Below are 5,325 nucleotides of genomic sequence, written 5' to 3' on the forward strand. Positions count from 1 at the left end.
CAATTGGAAGTGTGGAGCAAGGTGAATAACTAAAGACACCTGGGATTTACTCCAGTAGCCTATCTCTGGATATACCAGCATATTTTTTTTTTTACTTCATCATCAATACCAGTGTTTCCCAATCTTTGGCCCTCTGGATGATCCAGACTTCAGCTCTGACTATTGGTCAATTCCTAACTATTAGTCAAGTTTCTTGGGGCTTTTAGAGCTGAAGTTTAAAACAAATGGAGGCCCAAAGGTTGGAAACCACTGATCTACATGCCTGAAGAAGAGAATGGGTAAGCTCTAAAGAAAAAATTGATGGAACTTCATCAGAACCTCATCAATGTTCAGAGTTCTTCTGTTTACTTTTCAGGGAAGCAAAATGGTTTCTACAAGCCATTCCATGTACTTGTAGAGGAAATCCAGCTATGTTAAGTCTCTGTAAAAACATTCAGAGGCCTCCAGATTCTAGGCGTGAGAGAGTCCTGGTGTGGTCTGGGTGTATTCCTTGTACTGTTTGTAAACCCGAGGTTTAATGGTTAAGTCATCTGGACAACTGTTTTCTACTGTTGGCTTAATACAGGCTCTCAACCTGCTGAATTGCAGAGTGCCAGTTGGCAAAAGCTGCAAAACTCGGCTGTTGCTGCTAATGTGAAGCATATGAAGCCAAAAGCACAAGCAAATCCTGTGAGGGAAGAGGAGGCTAGCAGAAGGCAAACATCCCTTTCAGAATAAAAGAACATGACTCAGCCACTGAAGCAAGGGTAACATGCTAGGATCGAAAACATGAGGAGCAGTAAGTAAGAGACTCTGTTTTATCTGCTGGTGCCATTTAATTAAGTCTATCTGACTTATGGTTGGGATCATGGGGCCACAGATGTCTTCAAAAGACTTCAGTCTATTATGAAGTCAACATGCTTTCTTATTAAACGTAAAGTTGACTCTGTCCTGTTGCATTTTGTAACTTCAGCTGGACAGAAAACAACGGTGAGTCAGTGGCCTTTTATGAGTGCATTTTCATATAAAGTCAAATATTATCTAAATCAACATAGCAGCATCCATGCAGATAGTCAATGTTCTAATTTCTGGTCCCGCTCCATTAAGGGAAAGCTGTGTATCCCAAAATAGACTATTGTTAAATAGACTATTTAAAAAGTGGGAAAAAAGCTGCATGTGTAGTTCGCCCCATTGAATGGTGATATCCAGTTCTTACCTAATAGCCCAAGGAAACTGGGGCAGCATGCATGGGAACTACTATGTTTTTTCCACAGAACAACCCTGTGAAGTAGGCTACAGACTTAGAATGTAAAATGGGAAGTCTGAGGCTTTCATGGCTGGCATCTATAGTTTTTTTGTGGGTTTTTCGGGCTATATGGCCATGTTGTAGAAGAGTTTATTCAGGAACTTAAAAAACCCACAAAAAATAATGTATAGTGGGCTTCATGATAAGAACAGGGTTTGAATTTGGATCTTCCCTGACTACAAAAAAAGGAAGGATAGTTGGAAGAAGGAAGGAAAAAAGAAAACAAATGTTCTCCATCAGGGTGGGAATTGTGGGGCTCTCCGGAGGTTGCTGACAGCATCACCCAGCATTCCTCACTATGTGCTACTCTGATTAGGGCTCCATGGAGCTGTAGCTCAAGAATATCTGGAGGACCACGTTATTCTCATGCCTGCCCTGCATTATGTACAGAGCTCCTGAATCATAAACATTAAAATTATGAATAATTAGTTTCATAATTTTTCCCTTGTGAAAGCTGAAATGTAAGAAAAGGGGGTTAATCTTCTGTGAAGAAACAGACTAGAATGGAGTCTTGAAAAAACAGCACCCTACCTAACAACAAGTGTAGCCTTGCTATATATCCTGGTAGAAGAGCAGAATAGACTGTTTTCATCTGCCAAGCAAGTAATTTCCGGTGTGTGTTAATGGCCAATCCCATGGGCATTTGGCTCATAGGAACCCAAAAAATATAAGAAAAATCATGCTTAGTAAGGCTCATCCACAGGTCTATCTCATCCAGCAGTTTTCTGGGAAGCCCAGAGCAACTACATGGAGGAAATAGCACCCTTGAGTTCACCCATAACAACTGCTATTGACAGGCATTGTGCTTCTGATCCTGATGGCATTACACAACTAGTTGTCATTGATAGGCTTGATCTTCATGGATTTGTCTAATCACCTTTTAAAGACATCTGTGCACTATCATCCATTTTGTGGCTACAATTCCTAGAATCTTCCAACCAGCATGGGCATTTGCCATGCTAACTGGGGGATTCAGGGAGTTGCCATTCAAAAAGAATCTTTTTAAGCTCTGATTCTCCCCCTGAAAAAGCTGAGAACAAGCATTTGAACTGGGACTACAATGGAAAATGGAAAATTAATGTTTTTTTGTTTGTTTTTTTGTTACATGAACTTGATGACTGGGAGTTGTAGTCTACAAAAAGAACTTTTTGAAGCTCTGACCTTTCAAAATTAAAGTGGCTCATACAAAGGGCACATGGCAATGGAAGGAAACTTCTATGCCACCTGTAACCAAAGAATCTCAGTTGAGCCAAAATATAAAAGATACTGTCCTATTCCATTTTGAATTAGCAGTGATCATGTAGATGAAGCAAGAGGAGAGCTATCATTTGTAGAACCCGTGTTTTAAAGCAACCATTTTGTGCAGTGTGGATATGTTGTACGGAAAGAGAATGAAAAACCATAACATACAGTAGAATTAATTTTTTGTTTAGCCATTTCTGTTGTTCCATACCCAGGCCATGACCTCTCACCCCTTGTTTATTTCTTTCCATGTTGACCTTTCACTGCAGCACAGGGCTAATTTTGTGCTCCAGTGACTAAGAATGGGAATTTGTCACTTTATTCAGAAAGGAATGAATATAGGTATGTCTAGCATTCTCAACAAGGCTTAACTCTTCCCATACAAAAATATTCAGCTATCTGGCTGATCTTTGTTAAGAAATGTCTTCTCTTTCTCTCTCTTTTTTCTTTTCTTTTTCTTTTTTGTCACAAAAGAGTCTTGATTCTTTTGTGTGGATTCTTTTTTCCTGTAATTTTTTTCTCTTTCCTTTTTTTTGGGGGGGCCAAACACAATTGAGAAATAAACCAAACAGAAAGGTAGGGAGGATGAAAAGCTGAAGGTCCATAGAATTTGCCTAGGTTCAAAGCAAAAACATAAATAAGTGATAGGATATGAATACCACTGTCTATCCATTATTATTTGTACATCCCCCCCCTTGCTGTTTGGCTCTTGGAAGAAATAATTTAGTCAGCAAGCTTGTTAGCCTTATGAAATGCTCTTCATGAATGCTGTGATGGTCTATTTGCTTCTCATGTGTTCATCTGTTAAGTAAAATAAAGATAGATGTTTGTGTTATATGTCTGTACTATAAACAGTGACATAAATACAACTTAACGCTAACAAAGTGAACATTCCCAATAGTGCATATCAAAAAACTGTGTAAAACCATTATGCAAGAGGTTGTGCCACTAGCAGTGCAACTGGTTACACAGACTTCTATACAGTAGTTTGGTCAGGAAGAATCTGCATTGGATACCACTCTTGAGTTATCTTTGAAAATGTGCAACTGGTAACTTAATGGATCCCCTGTTAGCCTAGTAACAAAATTTGAAATATCCTTGTATAACTGCTGTGTTATACTGTTGGTTGTTACTGCCAGGGTTGGCTCTACCATTTGCCAGAATAGGGCAGCCACATTTTGCATCAGATGCTAGAGAGACAGGGAAATGTTGAAGAACAGAGTTGTGTGTACAAAGTGGATCTTCTAGCTTTCCCTAAGCTATTCTGAGATACTGTGGAACACGGTCCCATTGCATGCATTGCATGACGATTCTTTTGCACATGGAATGTGCAGAAATGTGTTCTGGGCACCACAATTCAAGAGGGATATTGACAAGGTGGAACATATCCAGAGGAGGGCAACCAAAATGGTGAAAGGTCTGGAAACCATGTCCTATGCAACTTAGGGAGCTGGGTATGTTTAGTTTGGGGAAGAGAAGATTAAGAGGTGACATAATAGCCATATTTAAATATTTGAAAGGATGTCATATTGAGGATGGAACAAGCTTCTTTTCTGCTCCTGCAGAGACTAGAACACAGAACAATGGAGTCGGATTGCAAGAAAATAGATTCTACCTAGCAAGGCATATATGGCCAAACAAGTGATCAAGTTTGTAAAAGTTATTAATGAGACAGAGCACATACTGTAAACTAGGAGAGGTTGCAGCAGTTTGCTTTTGCCTTAGCTTACTGGGAAGGGCAAGAGTCTGCCCTCTCCTCTCCCCACTGCTGAATAAACTGCACTACTTTTATACTTTGGTTTAAGTTTGCTGTGACTGAAGTTAAGCAAAGGACAAAGGAAGAAAAGTGGAAGGATGAGAGAGAAACTGGGAGATTTTAAAGATAGCTGCAAAAGTGGGATGGCAGAGGCTTAGTCAAGACAGTTCTTGCCAAATTGTTACACAGCAAATTGTTATGGGCTGGCCCTGCTTACTACTACCCACAGCCCAAAGTCTTTCTATCTGCCTCTACCCAGCTTGATCATTTCTGTTTCTACCAGCCATTGATGCATTCTCCAAGAGATAGGCTATTTTAAGGGGCAAAATAGGGAATGGGGTTTATTTTGCCACACACACCCCAGAAGAGTCCTGAAAAAGAAAATATGTGTGTGGGGGAGGGGGCTCACTATTAGTTGGGAAAACAAAGCAGTTTCCTCCCCCATCCCCCCACCCCAGTCTGTTAGACTTTCATTGCCTCTGACAATACTGGCAACAGTGCAGGACAGGCTGGCTGCCATTCTCATTCCCTCATGATGGCCTCGACATAGCACCATTCCAGGGACATTGTGAGGGAATTGAAAAAGCAGCTGGGCTGAGAACACCAGTCCTCTCCTATTTCCATCACTTCTAGAGGCAGTACCGACAACATTGAAGAAAGAGGCAGCTCCCTTTCTACCAGTAATATTGAACTCCCACACCCAAATACGTGTAGAAAATTTTGGTCACCCCTCCCCTCCCCACACAGCATTCCTTATTTCATTTCTTCTTAATTCTCATATTTAACTATAGCCAATCTTAAAGTATGCGCAACGGACCTGGATGACATCCTTTGTACCATATCTACATTCCTCCCTCCCTCTATTCTTTATTACAAATTCTGCTTCAGATGTAAGATTGTGTGTCTACTACAGAGTTATATCAGCTTCGTAATACTTTAATTGCCTTGGCTGCTTCCTATGGATATCTATTATTTGTATTTAAAATGGACTTCAAATTCTTTACTATAGAGTTCTAGTGTACTCTCCTGAACCAGGGCCCTA

The 5,325-nt window shown here is 40.3% G+C and overlaps 1 long non-coding RNA gene across 1 annotated transcript in view; it reads left to right on the plus strand.

Moving 5' to 3' along the window:
* The first annotated feature begins 709 nt into the window (after nt 1-709).
* LOC121922675 overlaps nt 710-5,325 on the plus strand; it is a 32,812-nt gene continuing 28,196 nt past the window's right edge. The window contains exon 1 of the long non-coding RNA XR_006102213.1: nt 710-778. This is a non-coding gene — a long non-coding RNA (uncharacterized LOC121922675). The remainder of the gene's footprint in view (nt 779-5,325) is intronic.

The sequence above is a fragment of the Sceloporus undulatus genome, chromosome 1 (genome assembly GCF_019175285.1).
Source record: "Sceloporus undulatus isolate JIND9_A2432 ecotype Alabama chromosome 1, SceUnd_v1.1, whole genome shotgun sequence".
Classification (NCBI taxonomy): domain Eukaryota; kingdom Metazoa; phylum Chordata; class Lepidosauria; order Squamata; family Phrynosomatidae; genus Sceloporus; species Sceloporus undulatus.